At 41.1% G+C, this 24,951-nt stretch overlaps 1 long non-coding RNA gene and 1 other non-coding gene across 3 annotated transcripts; one reads left to right on the top strand and one right to left on the bottom strand.

Annotated features, from left to right (window-relative positions):
- The first annotated feature begins 1,390 nt into the window (after window positions 1–1,390).
- On the top strand, window positions 1,391–22,293 carry LOC123741613 (uncharacterized). 2 transcript variants are annotated; one of them, XR_014391850.1, is made up of 4 exons: window positions 1,391–1,569; window positions 5,166–9,462; window positions 20,585–20,657; window positions 20,853–20,970. It is a non-coding gene; the product is annotated as an uncharacterized LOC123741613 (transcript). The 2 variants fall into 2 exon arrangements; XR_006769074.2 differs by lacking the exon at window positions 5,166–9,462 and having other exon boundaries at window positions 20,853–22,293.
- LOC106598996 (uncharacterized) lies at window positions 19,582–23,557 on the bottom strand. The gene is made up of 2 exons (XR_001327336.3): window positions 23,496–23,557; window positions 19,582–23,335 (listed from the first exon to the last, which is right to left on the bottom strand). It is a non-coding gene; the product is annotated as an uncharacterized LOC106598996 (long non-coding RNA).
- Window positions 23,558–24,951: the final 1,394 nt, after the last annotated feature.

Raw genomic sequence — 24,951 nt, 5'->3', positions numbered from 1 at the left:
ACATGCTGTTATCTATACCCAATTTAACATGTTTACCACAGAAATCATTAAATAGCAACAATGTGAAAGCAAATCTGGGCACCACATTAGACGGACTGTCCATACAACTAAGACAACAGAAGCACAACAGAGTAGTGAAAACAATTTGCTCTTTAGATATACCTCCCCCTGCTGTCAGTAACTGCCTTGAGCATGAGTTACCATGAATATCTCAATCCCACAAAACGTTAAATACCTTATCCATCCACCACGAATATATCCATCTACCTATCTAAAGATATTACACCTTTTATCACATATTTATACATCCATTTTTCAGAAATGCTTCTCTTTTTTGGGGCATAGCATTGGCACAGGTTTGTGTTTTAGCTGGATATTCATTTTCACAGCAAATATTGGCTGCCATCACCAATGTTTTGAGGGAAGGGGCTGGGGGGGATCTAAAGTGAAGTGGAGATGAAGTCGGGGTCAGGGAAAAAGTTCTCTCTATTTAAATTAAATTGATAAACTATGGAACCATTTTAGTTATTTTTGTGATTACATGTCTATGTACAGGGAAGCCTGCTGTAGCTGTTTATGTAACTAGATTAATGTAAACAATATCTGAGGAGCAGGACACAGAAATCGGCTAAGATGTCATTTTATCCATGCTACCTATAGCCTTTTCACTGAGGCTCAACTTCAAGGTTTTTTTCAGGGTTTAGCTGGCAATAACAACATAATCCCACACACCCATTGCCCTGGTATACCCTCTTCAATGGTTTCCTTGGTTACTTTACAGCCAATTTATTTCCACTACTCTGAATAGTGGGTGAAACAGCATATTGTTTCATTGTGCTTGGACTGCGCCTGTAGCTCTTTAGCCTTGTGTGTCTGTGGGGAAAAGAAAACCATTCGATTTTTTTTGCCAGTATTGGTACTTTCAGCATGTTAGTGACTGATGTGGTTGACAGTGGTTTATGCATTTGATTCCCAGTGAGAATTCTAAAAGCACACTCATTTGAGTGGGGACATCTGGCCAGTGGCTACTAAAGACTACAAAAACTGGAAAGTAACAGACACACAACTGCTTTTCTCTATAGGCTATAGCTTTCATCAGAGGAAAATAATGGGAACAGGATAGAGTATTGTTATACCATGTACAGTACAGTGGGTTTAGTGGCTAAACAAGGCATTCAAAATAAGAAGAACCTTACCAACATGTTCAATAGAGGATCATTTATAAAAGTTATCATTGATTTTAGATTATCCGCAAGTGGACAGTGGATAAAATATTTAAGCGACAGTGAGGGGGAAATGACCTATCACTTTTTGCATTTTATCCATCCCTGGTGAAAAATGTGGGAAACGCGGGCGCTCCAGATGTGCGCCTTAACTACGCCCACGCGCAAGGACGTGGGCACGCAACGTCTCTTGAGGGAAAGCGGAGCAGAAGAGCGAAACATGGCGACATCGAACAATCCGCGGAAATTTAGCGAGAAAATCGCTTTACATAATCAGAAGCAGGCAGAAGAGACAGCAGCATTCGAGGAAGTGATGAAAGATTTGAGTATTACCCGAGCAGCGAGGGTAAGCGTGTCTGTTTTTAGCTATTTGCTGTGATTGCTCGCGACCTGTCAAATGCAGTAATATGTGTGGTGGCACGTAGTTTGGCCAGAGAGGTAAACAATAACAAACAGCCCCATATGCCAGCAAATATTATTTGCATGAATGGAAACCAGTCTCCTTACTATCATATTCGTGTAGTTAGTTATTCTCAAATGGAGAGGAATCCTGAGGCCAATCGTCTTCAAAAGTTGCACAGTATTATAGCTGCTCCAGTGCAAATATGGGGCGTGCATGCGTGTTTGACAGCGCGCATCAAAATAGAGCTTTGGTTATTCTGCCTGCACTCCAGGCGAGGAAGAAGCGTGAGATGAACAGCAATTTCTATGCATTGAAGCATTTGGGACAGCAGTATTTTTAGTATATAGATAAACAAAGACATTTAGCCTAATAATCAGGTGGAAAACCCAGTCGTGAGACTGAACAGACAAGTAGAGTACATTTGATTGACAGCGTCATTTTAAAGACGAGTCAACCCCGCACAGATTATGTTGACGGTAAAGCGCATGCCGCACCAAAATATTGGTATCTGCATCAATGTCATGTCAGTGGTCTCGGCTGTAGTTAAATTTCCCGACAAAATAGCATGGGTGCATTTGAGAAACGTTGCCAGCAGAACCCGCGCATTTTAAATAGTTTCAAATGGACTGGTATGGGAAAATAATGACAGAAGTTTGTATTTTGAATTTTGTGGTCGCACATTGAGATTCGTGGTTGCAAGTACGATTTGCAAATGTGTAATTTAATTAGACAAGCTTGTATCATCATGATGTGTGAATTTTTTTTAACAATTTGTCATTTGAATACATTCAATAAGATTTGCAAGCATAATTTATTTTCTGAATTATTACCAGAGGTGAGACCAAGTCACTATTATTCGAGTCACAAGAAAGTCTCAAATCACAAGGTCCAAGTCTCAAGTCAAATCCAAGTCTTGCATTCTAAGAGCAAGTTAAGTCCAGTAGTCAAATGTTTTTTTTTAAGTCAAGTAAAACAAAATCTATACAGGCAATGACTCTACTACAAATCTCTATCTATTTATTGAGGCTAAAACAGCCCTTTTCATTATTTTGTCTACAACACATTTGGATTATATTGCCTAAATTAATTTGAACAAATTCAAGCTTCATAATTAAGTTAACAACTTCAAGCAATTTTGAAATTCCCCCCCCAAAAAACTGTAGGCCTATGCTAGTAATTGACCCCCTTGTGGCCCCCCTAAATGTGGAGTATGAAATAATTTTTACATAACTAATTTTTGCTATCGTTCTTTATTAGACAGAAAATGCAAATAAATTGTTGAATGATTATGAACATGGTCTTTTGCCTGCTAATGCCTGTAATGCAGTGAAGAAAACGATATGACAACAATAACGTCTAATGTAACTGGCCCCTCTAACAGTACAACTGGCCCCAGCTTAGACCCCCCAGTTGAAATGGTCTAGAACCGCCACTGTCCTCTCTACCTACAAGTTTACGTTTGCGCTGCACCCGATCTTATAGCTGTACAGTCAATCAACAATCTGTTCGCTATCTCTGTGGTTTTCAAATTTTGACTTGCGACCCTAAAAATATGTGGTTCAAAGCTTGCGACACAGGGCGAACACACACAATCTCTGTGCAAATGTAGCCTGTCATTGCAGCCATAAATGATAATGCAGTTTCAAAACGCAACATAAAGAAATAAAGTTAATTTCTTAAAATAATAATATGGGGGGATGCATGCCAGCAAAGCCACTACACAACACTAAACAATACATTATACATACATTGCACTATAAGGGGAAAAACGGTGCCCACAAACTGTTAGGGCCAACATAAAGCTGTCCCAACACCTTACCACTGCCACACCTGGCTAACAGTTCATTCAGCCTAATTTAAAAAAACATAGCTGATATGGCTGACTTGCTTAAACAAATGTGGTTTCTACTGACAATTGAGATTTACAAACTATAGCATAAGGGGACGACAAGCGGATAAGAGGCAATCCATCATTTGATTGAGACATTAATGAGCGAGCTAGGAAAGACGTAGTAAATATAACTTTTTAAATTTGTTCAGAACATTGGCCGTTCTTACAGTGTTCTCCCTGTACACCAAGTCAGAACAGTAGGATAAATGAAGGGGGCATATAAGCAGACAATGAAAGCTCTTAAAAGATTGATTACATTTCTCTAAGACAGGTTATAGGCTACATGTGCACCACCAAGTCAGAATAGTAGGCAAAATTTAAGGGGAGAAAATAGACCAAACTATTAGGGTGAGGCACATGGACAACTAACAGCTTGGACTATTAACACAACATACACTTAGTATTACTTTCTTAGCTACAGTATACATATCTCCCTGGCATATTACATAATTTATGCAGCAGCATACAAGACATTTTTGGATTCACCTTGTTGTGCTGTGCTCTCTTGAACAGGAAGGTGGTGCGGCGGTCCTTCGTGGGAACATTTTGTCTTCAAAGTCAGGCATTCTCTGGATTTATGGTGCTTTCGGGGGGGGATGACGACGACAAGTTTGAATCATGATGATGCCAGTGATCTTCAGGTCATAGCTCTAGAAAGAGGCCCGAGTTCCCGACTTTTCTGAGTTGGATGACCGTTCAAAACGTATTTTCCCAGTCGGAGCTCGTGTTTTCCCAAGTTCCCAATTGTCTTGAACTCACTGAAGTCAGATTTCCCAGTTCCGAGTTAAGTTGTTTTGAGCGCGCCAGAAATTATGCTGGATTGACAGCATGGCCAATGTTGAATATTTATAATTTGAAGTTTGGAAAAGAGACCCTTAAACCCAGACTTGGGACCACACAGCCACTCCACTGAATAGCAGGCTAGTGATTTCTATGCAATGCTTGCAGTTAGCGACCAATTCCATCAAAACCACTCATTGTTGAATTTGCGATTTCCAACTTGTTGTGTAATGTTTATGGCCGATGAGCACCGATAAGTTTTATCTATAATTTCTCTTCGTTATTTCTCTTCATATGACAAGGATTAAAAAGGATTTCTAATCAAATTGTATTTTTCACATGTGCTGCTTACTTACAAGCCCTTAACCAACAATGCAGTTAAGGAAAAAGTGTTAAGTAAAAATATTGATATAAAAAATAACAAATAATTAAAGAGCAGCAGTAAAATAACAATAGCGAGGCTATATACAGGGGGTACCGGTACAGAGTCAATGTGCGGAGGCACCGGTTAGTCGAGGTAAGAGGTAATATGTACATGTAGGTAGAGTTAAAGTGACTATACATAGATAATAAACAAAGAGTAGCAGCAGCGTAAAAAGACTCCAGCCACCCTAACCATAGACTGTTCTCTCTGCTTCTGCCCGGCAAGCGGTACGGAGTGCGAAGTCTAGGACCAAAAGACTTCGTAACAGCTTCTACCCCCAAAGTATGATGTTGAAACGATCAGTCCAATCAAAGCTACTGTAGATCTAACGTGAATTGACGTAATTTTATCTGTGGCCAATGACCTTGAGCCTTCTTGGATGGGTACTTCTAATGTAACTATGGCAGCACCCAAAGGGCTTTAATTTTTTTGCTCTACCCTTAGATTTGGCTCTCCCGTTGTGACGTTCCCCTGAGGCCCATCTGCTAGCCCCGGCCTGCTAGCTGTCTGAACTGCCGTGCGTCCAGCTCGCCTAGCTACTCAATGGACCCTATGATCACTCGGCTACACATGCCTCTCTCTAATTTCAATATGCCTTGTCTACTGCTGTTTTGGTTAGTAGTTTTTGTCTTAATTCACTGTAGAGCCTCCAGCCCTGCTCAATATTCCTTAGCTAGCCCTTATGTTCCACCCCCCACACATGCAGTGACCGCACCTGGCTTAAATGGTGCCTCTAGAGACAAAACCTCTCTCATCGTCCCTCAATGCCTAGTCTTACCTCCACTGTACTCACATCCTACCATACCCTTGTCTGTACATTGCCTTGAACCTATTCTTCCGTCCAGAAATCTGCTCCTTTTACTCTCTGTTCCAAACGTACTAGACGACCAGTTCTTATAGCCTTTAGCTGTACCCTTACCCTACTCCTCCTCTATTCCTCTGGTGATGTAGAGGTTAACCCAGGCCCTGCAGCCCCCAGCATCACTCCCATTCCCCAGGCGCTCTCATTTGTTGACTTCTGTAACCATAAAAGCATTGGTTTCGTGCATGTTAACATTAGAAGCCTCCCTAAGTTTGTTTTATTCACTGCTTTAGCACACTCCGCCAACCCGGATGTCCTAGCCGTGTCTGAATCCTGGCTTAGGAAGGCCACCAAAAATCCTGACTATCCCTAACTATAAAATTTTCCGCCAAGATAGAACTGCCAAAGGGGGTGGAGTTGCAAGCTACTGCAGAGATAGCCTGCAGCGTTCTGTCTTACTATCCATGTCTGTGCCCAAACAATTCGAGCTTCTCCTTTTAAAAATCTACCTTTCCAGAAACAAGTCTCTCACCGTTGCCGCTTGATATAGACCCCCCTCGGCCCCCAGTTGTGCCCTGGACACCATATGTGAATTGATCGCCCCCCATCCATCTTCATGCTTAACACCCCGGTCGTCCTACAATCTAAGCTAGATGCCCTCAATCTCACACAAATCATCAAGGAACCTACCAGGTACTCTTGCTCTAAATCTGTAACCATGGGCACCCTCTTAGATATCCTGACCAACCTGCCCTCTAAATACACCTCTGCTGTCTTCAACCAGGATCTCAGCGATCATTGCCTTTGTGCGTACTGGGTCCGCGGTCAAACGACCACCCCTCATCACTGTCAAACGCTCCCTAAAACGCTTCAGCAAACAGGCCTTTCTAATCGACCTGGCCCGGGTATCCTGGAAGGAGATTGACCTCATCCCGTCAGTAGAGGACACCTGGTTGCTCTTCAAAAGTGCTTTCCTCACCATCTTAAATAAGCATGCCCCATTCAAAAAAATGTAGAACTAAGAACAGATATAGCCCTTGGTTCACCCCAGACTTGACTGCCCTTGACCAGCACAAAACATCCTGTGGCGTTCTGCATTAGCATCGAATAGCCCCTGCGATATGCAACTTTTCAGGGAAGTCAGGAACCAATATACACAGGCAGTTAGGAAAGCTAAGGCTAGCTTTTTCAAACAGAAATTTTCATCCTGTAGCAATAATTCCAAAAGGTTTTGGGACACTGTAAAGTCCATGGAGAATAAGAGCACCTCCTCCCATAGGAAACACTGTCACCACCGATAAATCAACAATAATCGATCATTTTAATAAGCATTTTTCCACGGCTGGCCATGCTTTCCACCTGGCTACCACTACCCTGGCCAACATCTCAGCACCCCCTACAGCAACTTGCTCCCCCCGCTTCTCCTTCACCCAAATCCAGACAGCTGATGTTATGAAAGAGCTGCAAAATCTGGATCCCTACAAATCAGCTGGGTTAGACAATCTGGACCCTCTCTTTCTAAAATTATCCTCCGAAACTCTTGCAACCCCTATTACTAGCCGATTCAACCTCTCTTTCGTATCGTCTGAGATCCCCAAAGATTGGAAAGCTGCCGCGGTCATCCCCCTCTTCAAAGGGGGAGACACTCTAGACCCAAACTGTTATAGACCTATATCCATTCTACCCTGCCTTTCTAAAATCTTCAAAAGCCAAGTTAACAAACAGATCACCGACCATTTCGAATCCCACCGTACCTTCTCCACTATGCAATCTTGTTTCGGAGCTGGTCATGGGTGCACCTCAGCCACGATATCATAACTGCCATCGATAAAAGACATTACTGTGCATTCGTCTTCATCGACCTGGCCAAGGCTTTCGACTCTGTCAATCACCACATTCTTATCGACAGACTCAATAGCCTTGGCTTCTCAAATGACTGCCTCGCCTGGTTCACCAACTACTTCTCAGACAGAGTTCAGTGTGTCAAATCGGAGGGCCTGTTGTCCGGACCTCTGGCAGTCTCTATGGGGGTGACACAGGGTTCAATTCTCGGGCTGACTCTTTTCTCTGTATATATCAACAATGTCACTCTTGCTGCGTTTGATTCTCTGATCCACCTCTACGCAGACGACACCATTCTGTATACATCTGGCCCTTTGGACACTGTGCTAACAAACCTCCAAACGAGTTTCGATGCCATACAACACTCCTTCTGTGGCCTCCAACTGCTTTTAAATGCTAGTTAAACTAAATACATGGTCTTCAACCGATTGCTGCCCACACCCTCCCACCCGACTAGCATCACTACTCTGGACGGTTCTGACCTAGAATATGTGGATAACTACAAATACCTAGGTGTCTGGCTAGACTGTAAACTCTCCTTCCAGACTCACATTAAGCATCTCCAATCCAAAATTAAATCTAGAATTGGCTTCCTATTTCGCAACAAAGCATCCTTCACTCATGCCGCCAAACATACCCTTGTAAAACTTACTATCCTACCGATCTTTGACTTCGGCGATGTCATTTACAAAATAGCCTCCAACACTCTACTCAGCAAACTGATATAGTCTATCACAGTGACATCCGTTTTATCACCAAAGCCCCATATACTACCCACTACTGCGACCTGTATGCTGTCTTTGGCTGGCCCTCACTACATAACTGTCGCCAAACCCACTGGCTCCATGTCGTCTATAAGTCTTTGCTAGGTAAAGCCCTGCCTTATCTCCGCTCACTGGTCACCATAGCAACACCCACCCGTAGCACTCGCTCCAGCAGGTATATTGCACTGGTCATCCCCAAAACCAACACTTCCTTTGGCCGCCTTTCCTTCCAGTTCTCTGCTGCCAATGACTGGAACGAATTGCAAAAATCTCTGAAACTGGAGTCTTATATCTCCCTCTCTAACTTTAAGCATCAGCTGTCTGAGCATCTTACCGATCACTTTACCTGTACACAGCCAATCTGTAAATAGCACACCCCACTAACTCATCCCCATATTATTACTTACCCTCTTGCTCTTTTGCACCCCAGTATCTCTACTTGCACATCATCAGTCCATTTACCACTATAAATATTCTGATGTGAATCAAAAATATGCATTCTCAGAGTTCTGTCACTGTTGTCATGTTACCAAGTGATTCGTACATTTGTAGAAAGACATTCGCCAGTAAAATGGTTTGAGCAGATCTGGGGGCAGGACCTTTTTACTCCTGGCCAATCAGCTAAAACCACAGCCGCCTATTGCTCCAACCATTGGCTGGATTGTTCCATCAATCAAATCTCAGGAATTAGCTTGAAGAGGAAAAGAGAAGTCATTTCTACAAAGTAACAACCTTACTTAATCCTCGACCTGAAGTACTAGAATAAAACAATCTACTTGAAGGTAATCATCTATTTCATATGTGTACATCGATTTATTTTTTTGTGAAAAGGTGTGTTTAACGTGAAATATAATGGTACATGTCAGACAATTGACAGCAGCTAATGTTAGCTAGCTAGCTAAATTTAAACTTGTTCTTGGAGTTTATTCACAAGGTTAGACAGAGAATAACATGTGTGGATATATTTCTATCATGCAGAATTGTAAGCTTGTAACTTGAAGTTCATTCAATAATACAGACATGGGTGATTTCTGTCCCAGCAGACTGAACTGCGTGCAAGTTTTTGTAAAATTTAGATCACTTAGTTGAATGAGGTGTTGGTGAAGCGCTGGAACAAAAACCTATACACTCCAATGTAAAAAAAAATATTGACTTGACTAAATAGAGGTACCATTTTATTTAGTTAATCTATGCAGGTTTCTCGTCTGATTTCCAGGAGCCTGGTGGAGATACAGTAGATACAACCATACTCCAAGGCAGGAGTCCTGCAGGCCATTTCCCTGCATCCAGGTTGAGACCTGCTACCAGCAGGAACATGGAACACTCCATGTCAGTAAGTAATACATCATTTCAAAAAAAATATATACAATTCCTATGGAAAGTATTCAGACCTTGACTTTCCACATTTTGTTACGTTACAGCCTCAGTAATACACACACAATACCCCATAATATCCCACAAAGCGAAAACAGATTTTTAGAAATTTTAGCAAGCGTATTAATAAAAATTACATTATTTCTCAATTCTGTATACTTCTGGCCTTTCTTTGGACACTGTGTTAACTAACCTCCAGACGAGCTTCAATGCCATACAACTCTGCTTCCGTGGCCTCCAACTGCTCTTAAATGCAAGTAAAACTAAATGCATGCTCTTCAACCGATCGCTACCAGCACCTATATTTCACTGTTCACCCCCAAAGCCAATTCCTCCTTTGACCGCCTTTCCTTACAGTTCTCTGCTGCCAATGACTGGAACAAATTGCAAAAATCACTGAATCTGGAGACTCATATCTCCCTCACTAACTTTAAGCACCAGCTGTCAGAGCAGCTCACAGATCACTGCACCTGTACATAGCCCATCCGTAAATAGTCCATCCAACTACCTCATCCCCATACTGTTATTTTTCTTTTTGCTCCTTTGCATCCCAGTATCTCTACTTGCACATTCATCATCCTGTTTCCATCTACAACTTGATTGCAGTCCACCTGTGGTAAATTCAATTCATTGGACATGATTTGGAAAGGCACACACCTGTCTATATAAGGTCCCACTGTTGACAGTGCATGTCAGAGCAAAAACCAGGCCATGTGGTCGAAGGAATTGTCCGTAGAGCTCCGAGACAGGATTGTGTCGAGGCACAGATCTGGGGAAGGGTACCAAAAAATGTATGCAGCATTGAAGGTCCCCAAGAACACAGTGGCCTCCATCATTTTTAAATGGAAGAAGTTTGGAACCACCAAGACTCTTCCTAGAGTTGGCCGCTCGGCCAAACTGAGCAATCGGGGGAGAATGGCCTTGGTCAGGGAGGTGGCCAAGAACCCGATGGTCACTCTGACAGAGCTCTAGAGATACTCTGTGGAGATGGGAGAACCTTCCAGAAGGACAACCATCTCTGCAGCACTCCACCAATTAGGCCTTTATGTTAGAGTGGCTAGACGGAAGCCACTCCTGAGTTTGCCAAAAGGCACCTAAAGGACTCTGACCATAAGAAACAAGATTCTCTGGTCTGATGAAACCACGATTGAACTCTTTGGTCTGAATGCCAAGTGTCACGTCTGGAAGAAACCTGGCACCATCCCTATGGTGAAGCATGGTGGTGGCAGCATCATGCTGTGGGGATGTTTTTCAGCAGCAGGGACTGGGAGACTAGTCAGGATCGAGGGAAAGATGAACGGAGCAAAGTACAGCGATATCCTTGATGAAAACCTGCTTCAGAGTGATCAGGACCTCCGACTGGGGCAAAGGTTCACCTTCCAACAGGACAACAACCCTAAGCACATAGCCAAGACAATGCAGGAGTGGCTTCGGGACAAGTCTCTGAATGTTCTTGAGTGGCCCAGCCAACGCCTGGACTTGGACCCAATCTAACATCTCTGGAGAGACCTGAAAATAGATGTACAGCAATGCTCCCCATCCATCCTGACAGAGCTTGAGAGGATGTGCAGAGAAGGGAGAAACTCCCCAAATACAAGTGTGCCAAGCTTGTAGCGTCATACTCAAGTCTATAATCGCTGCCAAAGGTGCTTCAACAAAGTACTGAGTAAAGGGTCTGAATACTTAGGTAAGTGTGATTTCAGTTTTTGTATTTTTTATAAATTAGCAAAAATTGGGTATTGTGTGTAGATTGATGGGGATTTTTTAAAATAAGGTTGTAACCTAACAAAATGTGGAATAATTCAAGGGGTCTGAATATTTTCAGAAGGCATTGTGTATATAATACTCATATGAGGAGTCTAGAAGCCCTATGCACCATAAATCTGTCTACTCCTGGAGTAACTCCATGTCAAAGAGACTCAGAGGGTTTGGCAGGAGGCCTTGGGCTAATGGGGGGTCAAGGGTGAGGGCTTAGGGGCAGGGTTCGTACGGTCATGAAAATACTGGAAAAGTTATAGAATTTTGAAATTGTGTTTTCCAGGCCTGGAAAAGTATCAAATCCCAAAAGTTTTGGAAAAGCCATGGAAATTACTTTAATAATATGTTAATATAATTTATTTAGAGGCGAAATAAACGCACACCTATTTAGGTGAGGTGCTGGCTAGCGGAGTGGAACACTTAAAAAAAATAATAAAGGAGCGCCGCACACTCTAGGAGCTCAGATGCAAAAATATTTATGTCCAACGTTTCGACAGACAAGCTGTCTTCATATCAGCATCACCTGCATTTGTGCGAGATGAGTGGGTTGTTGCTCAAGGAGAGAGAGACTGTCAGACAATGCAGCAACAGGTAGGCCTACCCCAGGCCTGGGCAATTATTTTCCATGGAGGGCCACATTAGAATATATTTTTGCCATCGTGGGCCAGAATCATATTACAGGATTATACATCATGTGTATGACTGTGTTGACATATCTACTGTAAATCACATCCAGATATGCTACTTATTTTACTTTTTTAACATGCACAGAAATAAACCCCATCCGTGTTCTCCTTTTGGTAGGTATTTTCATTATTAAACATGCAATGAACTACATGGAGGGAAAAGTACATTCAGCACCACGAACAGAACTCTTGTTAACGGGTATGCACAAAAACACGAGAGAGCTCAACATTACATTTAAACTACTCAATCAGTGTGAGGAGTGAAGTCTCTGATGGGTGTTGACTAGAGCAGTGAAGTCAGGTATAGTTTCTGACATCGTTATGCACAGGATTGCTTAGAGGTGAGAGTCAGTAAGAGATGATCTGACTTGTTATATTTCATCACTGAAAATGTCTGTTCACATTAGAGGTCGACCGATTAATCGGAATGGCCGATTAATTAGGGCCGATTTCAAGTTTTCATAACAATCGGAAATCGGTATTTTTGGACAGCGATTTAAAAAAATAAATAAATGTATTCATTATATATATATATTTTTTAAGACCTTTATTTAACTAGGCAACTCAGTTAAGAACACATTCTTATTTTCAATGACGGCCTAGGAACGGTGGGTTAACTGCCTTGTTCAGGGGCAGAATGACAGATTTTTACCTTGTCAGCTCAGGGATTCAATCTTGCAACCTTACGTTAACTAGTCCAACGCTCTAACTACCTGCTTTACATTGCACTCCACGAGGAGCCTGCCTGTTACGCGAATGCAGTAAGAAGCCAAGGTAAGTTGCTAGCTAGCATTAAACTTATCTTAAAAAAAACAATCAATCAATCATAATCACTAGTTAACTACACATGGTTGTTGATATTACTAGTTTATCTAGCCTGTCCTGCGTTGCATATAATCGCTTAGGTACACGTTGCTCCAACCATAAACATCAATGCCTTTCTTAAAATCAATACACAAGTATATATTTTTAAACCTGCATATTTAGTTAATATTGCCTGCTAACATGAATTTCTTTTAACTAGGGAAAATGTGTCACTTCTCTTGCAAACAGAGTCAGGGTATATGCAGCAGTTTGGGCCGCCTGGCTCGTTGCGAACTGTGAAGACTATTTCTTCCTAACAAAGACAGCCGACTTGGCCAAACGGGGGATGATTTAACAAAAGCGCATTTGCGAAAAAAGCACAATCGTTGCACGACTGTACCTAACCATAAACATCAATGTCTTTCTTAAAATCAATACACAGAAGTATATATTTTTAAACCTGCATATTTAGCTAAAAGAAATCCAGGTTAGCAGGCAATATTAACCAGGTGAAATTGTGTCATTTTGCGTTCATTGCATGCAGTCAGGGTATATGCAACAGTTTGGGCCGCCTGGCTCGTTGCGAACTAATTTTACAGAATTTTCCATAATTATGACATAACATTGAAGGTTGTGCAATGTAACAGGAATAACGTTTTGTTTTCGAGATGATCGTTTCTGGATTCGACCATATTAATGACCTAAGGCTCGTATTTCTGTGTGTTATTATGTTATAATTAAGTCTATGATTTGATAGAGCAGTCTGACTGAGCGATGGTAGGCAGCAGCGCGCTCGTGAAATGGCTAGCTAGTTAGCCGGGTGCGCGCTAATAGCGTTTCAAACGTCACTCGCTCTGAGACTTGGAGTAGTTGTTTCCACAGGGGTAACGCTGCTTCGAATGTGGCTGTTGTCGATGTGTTCCTGGTTCGTGCCCAGGTAGGAGCGAGGAGGGGGACGGAAGCTATACTGTTACACTGGCAATACTAAAGTGCCTAGAAGAACATCCAATAGTCAAAGGTATATGAAATACAAATCGTATAGAGAAATAGTCCTATTATTCATATAATAACTACAACTTAAACATCTTACCTGGGAATATTGAAGACTCATGTTTAAAGGAACCACCAGCTTTCATATGTTCTCATGTTCTGAGCCAGGAACTTAAACGTTAGCTTTCTTACATGGCACATATTGCACTTTTACTTTCTTCTCCCAACACTTTGTTTTTGCATTATTTAAACCAAATTGAACATGTTTCATTATTTATTTGAGGCTAAATAGATTTTATTGATGTATTATATTAAGTTAAAATAAGTGTTCATTCAGTATTGTTGTAATTGTCATTATTACAAATAAATAAATACGTTGTTTTTTTTTAAAAATCGGCCGATTTAATCGGTATCGGCTTTTTTGTCCCGCCAATAATCGATATCGGCATTGAAAAATCATAATCGGGCGACCTCTAGTTTCACATATAGGTTGACCCAAACTGTTCAAACATCTTCTGAGCATGACTCCTATTCTTTGGAAAGTTTTGTTCATCGAGAGATGCATAGAACCTCGTCAGTGACATTGTTTTGAATAGTTCTCCAATCATTGTATCAGACTGAAGATCGATAAGCTCAAGTTGCAGGTCAGTGGGGCATTATCCACATTGAAGGTGAAAGAAGAGGAAACCAAGCGCATGTCATTTTCCAACACTTTGAAATCCTCAAAACGACGAGAGAACTCACCGTTTAAAGCACGCAGCAGCGATGTATACTTCTCCCGCTGGTCATCTGATAGGGAACAGACTAGTAGTGTCAGAAGGTGGGTGAGATTGTTGGCTTCTACTTGGCGGGTCAGGAGTAATTTTCCCTGTACAACTGATGTGCAAAAAAGGCCCTTCCCTTCTAGTTTGGAATTCAGTTCATTCATAAGTGTCATGATGTCCACGGTGAAGGCAAAATCAGCCAACCATTCTTTATCTTGCAGTTGAGGGAAATTCATATTTTCCTTTCATTTGCAAAAACTCCGCAATCTCCAACTTCAGGTCCCACACCCTTTTTAAGCACCTTCCCCAATCTGTCATCTCACCTTTTGTGTGGTAGGGGAGATCTGCATGACACAACTCTCTTCTAACAGTTAGACAAACTGCCTGTGGTTTAAAGATTTTGCTCTTAGTCACTTTAGTGACTATCCACAACATGGCTCATTTTCAGAACACATTTACAGAGCACCTCCTGATGAATAATGCAATGCAGGGAAAAAAAATTCTGATCTGGATTTAGCTCAGCTACTTGATCTTGTGTCCTTTTCAAAAGGCCAACGCTTTTTCCTGTCAAGTTTGGGCACCCATCAGTGGTCACACTGGATAACTTTCAAAACTCAGTCCCAGCTTTGCCACACACTTATTAACCTCCTCCAACACATCTTTCCCTGTGGTTGTACTCTTCATTGACTGCACTGAAGCAAACTCCTCTGTAATTTCAAAGTCTGGGGTTATGCCTCGTATGAATATCAACAACACACCGTGTCACTGTTCGTCTTGACAGGTAAACATTTTTAAACCGCTCTTTCTTGTCGGGGCAAAGTATTGCTGCAGAGTCAATACATTTTTTTTTTTATGAATTCGCCCTCAGCGAATGGCTTACTATGTTTAGCAATTTTGTGGGACAATACATAGCTAGCTCTCGCAATTTCGTCGTTTGCTGAATGCAGTTTTGTGAAAAGTCCTTGCTGCTTTTGCAACTGAGAAAGCAACTCTTTCGATGCAGTTGCCCTCTGCTCAGAAAACGTATTCCTATATTTCTCTGCCTGCTTCGTCTGGACGTGTTGGGACAAGTTGTAGTCTTTAAACCTCTTAGGGCTAGGGGGCAGTATTTTCACGGCCGGATGAAAAACGTACCCAATTTAAACAGGTTACTACTCTGGCCCAGAAAATTAAATATGCATATTCTTAGTAGATTTGGATAGAAAACACTCTGAAGTTTCTAAAACTGTTTGAATGGTGTCTGTGAGTATAACAGAACTCATATGGCAGGCAGAAACCTGAGAAAAATTGAACCAGGAAGTGGGAGAAATGAGAATTGTAGTTTTTCTTTTGAATCCCTTGAGAAACTACAGTGACATAGGATTCACGTTGCACTTCCTAAGGCTTCCATTGGCTGTCAACAATCTTTAGAAACTGGTTTCATCCGTCTCCTGTTACCGGGCAGAAAATTGTGGCTCAGTCAATCAGTGGCCAGTCTGAGGACAGGTGTCTCGTGACGCGCGTGCACCCGAGTTTGCTGTTTGTTCTTTTTCTTCTGGGATGAATACCTATTGTCCGGTTGGAAAATTATTGCAATTTTACGTAAAAAAATACCCTAAAGATTGATTGTAAACATCGTTTGACATTTTCTACAAACGGTAATGGAACTAAGTTCTGTACTCAGAATATTGAACAATGTGCTTTCTCCGTAAAGTTATTTTGAAATCTGACAAAGCGGTTGCATAAAGGAGTAGATTATCTATTATTCTTTAAATAATTGTTATACATTTTGTCAACGTTTATGATGAGTATTTCTGTAAATTGATGTGCCCATTCACCGGATGTTATGGGGAGAATACATTTTCTGAACGTCACGCGCCAATGTAAAATGGGGTTTTTGGATATAAATATGAACTTGATTGAACAAAAAATGCATGTATTGTCTAACATGATGTCCTAGGAGTGTCATCTGATGAAGATTGTCAAAGGTTAGTGCTTAATTTTAGCTGTATATCTGGTTTTGTGACGGCTATCCGTGCTTGGAAAATGGCTGTTTTTTTGTTTTTTTTGCTAAGGTGCTATCATAAAATAATCTAATGTTTTGCTTTCACCGTAAAGCCTTTTTGAAATCGGACAATGTGGTTGGATTAACGAGAAGATTATCTTTAAAATGCCGTATAATACTTGAATTTTAATTTTGAGATTTTTGTGTTTTGAATTTCGCGTCGTGCTATTTCACTGGTTGTTGTCCAACCAATCCCGTTAACGGGATTTTATCTCGAAGGGGTCCTCAATTTAAGACAGCGATGCTCTCTTTGCACACTAAGCACAAAGCTTTCCCTGATACTTCAATAAAGAAATATTTCGATGTCCACTCTTGCTGTAACACCCCACATTCATTGTCTACTTTTCTTTTCTTTGAAAAACTCATTTTTGCGCAATTCCTAGCTAGCTACTATTTGTAACTGTGACGTGTGTGTCAGCCTGTCAGTCACTGTCTGTCTTCGTGCAGTTGTCATTTTATACGTGCCTTCAAAATAAATGTCCCACAAGTGGTGGGAATTAAATCATTACACAAAGGCGAGTATTCATTGGGCTTTTAATTTGAATAACAAATACGTTTTTACTTTTATTTAAACTTTTTTATATAAAACAAACAATTGACTGTCATTGTATTAGTGACTTGAATCATGTGAATTACATTTTAGTAAAAAAAGATTAGATTTATCGGATTGTGGCTTCAACATGTTTTGTAGATACTTCCAGTTGATTTGGGCATTCAATGTATGGGACATTGCAAGTCAATAGATGCATGTCAGCCTGCAAAGTAACCACTACATGCTAATAGCTAAACTAGAAAAGGTACATTTCCTGAATAAAACCTGTAGGCTTGTTCAGCTGAGTAAAAATATTTGTATCCTACAAAAGCTATTTAATCTGATATTTACTGAGCAAATTATTTCAAAAGGCATAAAACGTATTTGGTTAAATGTTGCAATGTTATACAGTACCAGTCAAAAGTTTGGACACCTACTCATTCCCAGGTTTTTCTTTATTTTTTACCATTAGCTACATTGTTGAATAATAGTGAAGACATCAAAACTATGAAATAACACATATGGAATCGTGTAGTAACCAAAAGTGTTAAACAAATCAAAATATATTTGAAATGAGATTCTTCAAAGTAGCCACCCTTTGCCTTGATGACAGCTTTGCACACTCTAGGCATTCTCTCAACCAGCTTCATGAGGTAGTCACCTGGAATGCATTTCAATTAACAGGTGTGCCTTGTTAAGTTAATTTGTGGAATTTCTTTCCTTAATGCGTTTGAGCCAATTAGTGGTGTTGTGATAAGCTAGGGGTGGTATACAGAAGATGGTCTTTTACCAAATAGGGCTAAGTCCATATTATGGCAAGAACAGCTCAAATAAGCAAAGAGAAACGAAAGTCATTCATTACTTTAAAAAGGTCAGTCAATGTGGAAATTTAAGAACTTTGAAAGTTTAAGTGCAGTCGCAAAAACCATCAAGCGCTATGATGAAACTGGCTCTCATGAGGACTGCCACAGGAAAGGAAGACCCAGGGTTACCTCTGCTGGAGAGGATAAGTTAATTAGATTTACCAGCCTCAGAAATTGAAGCCCAAATAAATGCTTCAGAGTTCAAGTAACAGACACATCTCAACATCAACTGTTCAGAGACTGCGTGAATCAGGCCTTCATGGTCGAATTGCTGCAAAGAAACCACTACTAAAGGACATCAATAAGAGACCTGCTTCCAAGAAACAGGAGCAATGGACATTAGACCGGAGGAAATCTGTCCTTTTGTCTGAGTACAAATTTGAGATTTTTGGTTTCAACTGCCATGTCTTTGTGAGACAGAGTAGGTGAACTTCATGATCTCTGTATGTGTGGTTCCCACCGTGAAGCATGGAAGAGGTGTGATGGTGTTTTGCTGGTGACACTGTGATTTATTTAGAATTCAAGGCACACTTAACCAGCATGGCTACCACAGCATTCTGCAGCAATACGCCATCACATCTGGTTTTCACTTAGTCCCACTATAATTTGTTTCTCAACAGGACAATGACCCAACACACCTCCAGGCTGGGTAAGGGCTAATTGACCAAGAAGGAGAGTGATGGAGTGCTGCATCAGAGGACCTGGCCTCCACAATCACCAGACCTTAACCCAATTGAGATGGTTTGGGATGAGTAGGACCGCAGAGTGAAGGAAAAGCAGCCAACAAGTGCTCAGCATATGTGGGAACTCCTTCAAGACTGTTGGAAAAACATTCCAGGTGACGCTGTTTGAGAGAATGCCAAGAGTGTGCAAAGCTGTCAAAGGCAGCTTCATTAAATAGTACCCACAAAACACCAGTGTCAACAGTGAAGAGGCGACTGAAGAACAGACACTGGACAGAGATATAGCTTTTTCTTTGCAACTCTGCCTAGAAGGCCAGCATCCCGGAGTCGCGCCTTCACTGTTAACGTTGAGACTGGTGTTTTGTGGGTGCTATTTAATGAAGCTGCCAGTTGAGGACTTGTGAGGTGTCTGTTTCTCAAACTAGAGACACTAATGTACTTGTCCTCTTGCTCAGTTGTGCACCGGGGCCTTCCACTCCTTTCTATTCTGGTTAGAGACAGTTTGCACTGTTCTGTGAAGGGAGTAGTACACAGCATTGTACGAGATCTTCAGTTTCTTGGCAATTTCTCGCATGGAATAGTCTTCATTTCTCAGATCAAGATTAGACTGACAAGTTTCAGAAGAAAGGTATTTGTTCCTGGCCATTTTGAGCCTGTAATCGAACCCACAAATGCCGATGCTCCAGATACTCAACGAGTCTAAAGAAGGCCCGTTTTATTGCTTCTTTAAATCAGAACAACAGTTTTAAGCTGTGCTAACATAATTGCAAAAGGGTTTTCTAATGATCAATTATCCTTTTAAAATGATAAAATTGGATTAGCTAACACAACGTGCCATTGGAACACAGGAGTGATGGTTGCTGATAATGGGCCTATGTAGATATTCTATTAAAACAAAATCTGCCGTTTCCAGCTACAATAGTCATTTACAACATTAACAATGTCTACACTGTATTTCTGATCAATTTTATGTGATTTTAATGGACAAACGTGCTTTTCTTTCAAAAACAAGGACATTTCTAAGTGACCCCAAACTTTTGAACGGCAGTGTATTTTGATTCAACACTTTATTTTTTTGGTTACTACATGATTCCATGTGTGCTATTTCATAGTTTTTGTCTTCACTATTATTCTACAATGTAGAAAACAGTAAAAATAAATAACCCTTGAATGAGTAGGTGTGTCTAAACTTTTGACTGGTACTGTACATCAAGGGTGGTCAACCATCCTCTAGGAGAGCTAATGGTGTGCAGGCTTTTATTCCAGTCACCCTCTAACAAACCACATTTTAGAAATTAGCTGCTCAACCGGACCTGGATAAACTGGCTCTGTTTGAGCAGGGCTTGATCAAAAGCCTGCACACCCAGTAGCTGTCCAGCCTCAGGTTTGAACACGTATTTTATTTAGTTGCCCAACAGGTATTCTACTTTTTGGGGGGTTAATTGCCTTGCATAACACGAGATGGTACATGGGATCAGAGAGCAGCCTCGCAGTGCCCATACCACATTACACTGACTTTTTTTTATTTTATATATGGACATAGACACTGCTAATTGTTGGTCATGGAAATTTGGTTAAAAGACATGAAATTCTACCTAAAATGTGTATTAACCCTGTGAGTGAAGTTATAGGCATGAAGATACCACTTCAACCACAGAGTAAGACTGCCTTCAAACCAAAATGCATTAAACGCATATCCAACACAGATGTTTGGTCAGGAAAATGCTGTTCTATGTTTTTAATTAGTTGAAGGATAGTCTGCTACTTTTCTGACGGACAACACAAGCCTCTCCCCCAACACACTCCTCCTTTGGAAAACCATTGAGTTGCTGTGTTTCATGCATCCATTTGTCTGATTGGAAGGCACCCTTTATATTCCTCAATATTTAACAAAGTAAATGTTAACTCTTGCTCTCTCATTCAATTGCATTCTGTACCGCTATCCATTTCTCTACAGGTGCTACAGAAAGAATATTCCAAGGACCACCAAAGCCTTCTGACCAACAACCTGCAATCTCTCCAGAGTAGAAGTAAGCGCTGCTGGTGGTAATATACTTTACGCACTATGTAAACCTCCTTAACTATGGCTGTCTGTGTGATGACATATAGCATATTATCCACGGCCACTCGTTGGATTGGATTTACTGTACTCACTCCAATTCATGCTCTCTCCTCCCTCTAAAAGTCTCCCAGACAAACTAACGTGTCCATCCCCCTATCCCTAGGTGAGTCTGCTGGGCCATGGAACTCTTGAGAGGCACGTGTAAAAACCTGCCACCCTGTTGTTAGCCATCAGCAGACAGTTAGTTCCCTGAGGAAGGATGCAACTGTCAAGGCTTGCCAATGGCCAAATGTAGGGGAGAGGGGGTCGATCACCAAACGCAATAAAGTTTTGTAGTTGTCTACTCATGTTCATTTAAAAAAAAAAAATGTAAAAACGATGTTGTTTAATCCATATAATTGTATTTTTAAATGTTGCGATATGCCTGGCTGGGCCTCTTGCTTTTCACTGACAGTCGCAAGTCAACTGTTTTGGTATTTGCAGCGCACGCTGCCCAAATTGCGGGCCCTTCTGACTGTAGGCTATGTGATTTTAAAACTATTTTTTATTTAAGAAGCAATTGATCCTCTGTGGCTAAATCATCCTTTCTTGTGTAGTAGCCTATTTTGAATGATTATGTATTTCTGTATAGACAGGAGTAAACTAATTAGGCTATATAATTCAATTTACTTCAGGGAAAGCTTCCCCTAGCCATATGGACATGCCCCCTGTTCCTTTTTAATGTGGCATGAACACAACCAGTCATGATGTTTTCATCTGATTGTTAAACAATCACTGCTCCTGTAAGATACCCGTACACATTTGTCCACTCACAAAATAATTTCAGCATCCAAACCCCAACGGTGCACTATGCATCTGCAATTTGATGAGTGGAAAGAGACATCTGTTACAAAACACCTACATGTATTGTACTGACATTCTGTGATTGTCATTAGGCCTACACTTGTAGCCTGAATTGATGCATCCATTGTTGTCCACATGCGCCTCGGTCTCAGCCACTCATCTCCGCCTTGTTGACAAGTATCTCGGCCACTCATCTCTACCTTGACAAAATGTAAGTGTTCACCTCAAACCACAATGCAATTTGGCTCATAAACCACCCGGTTTCCAGTCAATTCGCAAATGTTGGGGCATGTTGTATTAATTGTGATAGGCTCATGTTTTACCGGTACGGTGTACCCACACTATTTATCTTTGCGTACTGGACTGTGCCACCTTACTTTCACCCCCTGTGTATATAAGACATCACACAGGTGTGCCTACTAAATACATATCCCAGACAAGCCTGAAGAATAGGACAAATAGACATGTGAATGTCAGTTCTTTCAGTCGACTCATTTTGACATTTCACTACTGGACACGCCCTCTTTTGCGGTCATAGTTTGGCCAATCAGAGCTTTGTGGGTGTACGCCATAAATGTCTATAACACCCGGCACCGCTCTGGTTTCCTCATTCTTAGCCTCTTCATAAGTCTATTTGGTTACTTGCCTGTTAAGCAGCTTTCTTCAGAAAACTAGCTCTCAATTTAACTGTTCTTTTAGTGAGGATTAACACCCCAGCACAGAGCATTCAGTGGCTAATTTTCAGGAATTCTGCTAACTTCACTGAGTGAAATTCAGAGTTAAATAGCTAAACTTTTAAAGTGTCTTGGCTAGTTAGTGGGTTAACTGCCCCATTGGTGTTTTAGCTAGCATCCTCTGGGCTAAACCGCCATTCGATTTGTTTGGCTAGCATGAGCGGTGCTGTTTCTTCAGTGTGTTACCCCACCATTGAAGCACCACCCCTTTCACATCCCCCTGTGAAAGATAACCCACCCATTTGTTCTACCTCGAGTTACTTAGTTTACACACCGAGTCAACACTTGGCGCTGCAGAGGGTAGTGCGAACGGCCCAATACATCATTGGGTCCAAGCTTCCTGCCATCCAGGACCTATATAATAGGCGTTGTCAGAGGAAAACCCATAAAATTGTCAGACTCCAGTCACCCAAGTTATAGACTTTTCTCTGCTACCGCACGGCAAGCGGTACCAGAGTGCCAAGTCTAGGACAGTAAGGCTTCTACCCCCAAGCCATAAGACTGCTGAACAGTTCATAAAATTGCCACAGGACAATTTACATTGATTTCCCCTCCCCTCTTGTACACTGCTGCTACTCGCTGTTTGTTTATTACCTATGCATAGTCACTTCACCCCCACCTACATGTACAGATTACCTCAACTAGCCTGTACCCCTGCACACTGACTCAGTACCGGTGTCCTCTGTATATAGCATTATGTTATTCTTATTGTGTTAAATTTTATTTTAGTCTACTTGGTAAATATTTTCTTATTGAACTGCACTGTTGGTTAAGGGCTTGTAAGTAAGCATTTCAAGGTAAAGTCTACACTTGTATTCGGTGCATGTGACAAAGTTTGATTTGATTTCTCACGCGATGGCTCAGCTAGCTGGCTATCATCACTCAGGTGCAGTTCTTGTGTCTGTAGCAGTTTTCATGAATGAGTGGATACATAATACATGTTAAATGACAGACAGAGATAAGGAGACTCTTGCTGTGATGTAAGGTACAACTGAAGGCCCCAATATTCAGTCAGGCAGCTGGAAGCAGGTGTTTCACCATCCAGGCCCATGTCACAGCATGCAGAGGCCTGATGGGGAGACGACAAATACATGATGTACCTTAATCACCAAAGCCGTGTTAGCATTTACTGCACATGTTGCTAAACAATCCAACCATTTTGTAAGTGTCAATGATATGAATGGGCAATTCACATACAATATCCACTTCATAAGCATTGGCTGTAATACCTCTAGGGTCCTTTGGTTGTCTTGCGGTTTTCTGCTTTCTAGTGATCTTACTCCCTCCACCTGAAATGCAATAACAAAAACATGAATAACAATAATCCTAGTCAGTCAGTTTAGCGAACTGTGCTAATTAAAAACACTCAAGTAAATGTGTACAAGCCTATACAGCCAACTTATACAAAAACAATACAGCCGGTTTACAGGAGGGGCATATCTTGCCAACTTTCAGTCCCCAATTAAATCAACAAACAGGCAGTGTAGCAAAGTAGTTTGACAGTGTTCAAAAGTCAGTAACATGTCTAAAATATAGCTAGAAAATACCGTTTTTATTTTCTAGAAACTTAACATTTAGGTAGTGATTGTGGGAGTTTTTCTCCCAGCAGTTCTAATTTAGCTAACGTAGTTTATGGCATAAACTTTATCAGATGGTTAACTAGCAAATATATTTGTTTTCCCCTCGCATCTAAAGCTGCCTGCTAAAGCTACCGTTAGCCAGTTGATAGTAAAACTAGGATGAACGTCTGAAGCCAGCTTGCTAAAGTTAACTTAGCTGCTGTCAATGGAGTTCGTCTGAAATGTACCATTTTATATTTCACATGATAAACAAACTACTGTCATGCCTTTACACAAAAAAGAATCGATGTACACAAAGGTTACCTTTATTCTAATACTTCAGGCCAAGTAACATTAATGTTACTTTGTAGAAATGACTTACCTTCAAATTACTTCCTGAGATGTGATTGATAGAACAATCCAGCCAATAGTTGCAGTATTAGGTGGTTTTGGCTGATTGCGAATCTCTTTCTACAAATGAACAAAACCTACAAGTTCACGAGTCTCTTGGTAACGTGACAGAACCCCCGAGCAGATATCTGCAAGTGTATTTTTGATGCACAGCAGAATATTCAGTCGTAAATTGACTTGTAATAATTAAAATAAATGATGCTTCCAAATCTTATTGAATGTATTCAAATGTCAAGTTACACATTTGCGACCATTGTTACATTTCTCACACGATACAAGCTTGCGAAATTACACATTGCGATTCGTACTTGCAACAACAAATCTCAATGTGCGACCATGAAATATAAACTCCCAGAGTTCTTTCTGTCAACCTTATTATCACATATGCGGGTAGAGCTAGTGACATTGGCATAGTGCACTGACTGAAGTACCCCTTGGTTTATGGACCACCACCGCTGACTGCAGTGTGCAACTCGGGGCGGGTCTCAATGTGGGCGGGGTCAAACGCTTGACCCCGCCCAACCTTTGTTTTGTCTGAGGTTTGACAGTCACACTGAATACAAACGCACACGTTTGCGCAAGTCACACATTGAATACAAACGTATTTCATTTTAAGATCGTAAGAAATATTATATAAAGTACCAGCAGATGTGTTGTAACACTTTTTGCTTCATGCTATATTTGAGACAAGCTACTGATATTGTTGCAGTGCAGA

Source organism: Salmo salar, chromosome 03 (assembly GCF_965601325.2).
Source record: "Salmo salar chromosome 03, fSalSal1, whole genome shotgun sequence".
Classification (NCBI taxonomy): Eukaryota; Metazoa; Chordata; class Actinopteri; order Salmoniformes; family Salmonidae; genus Salmo; species Salmo salar.
This window is presented reverse-complemented; position numbering and strand designations above follow the sequence as displayed.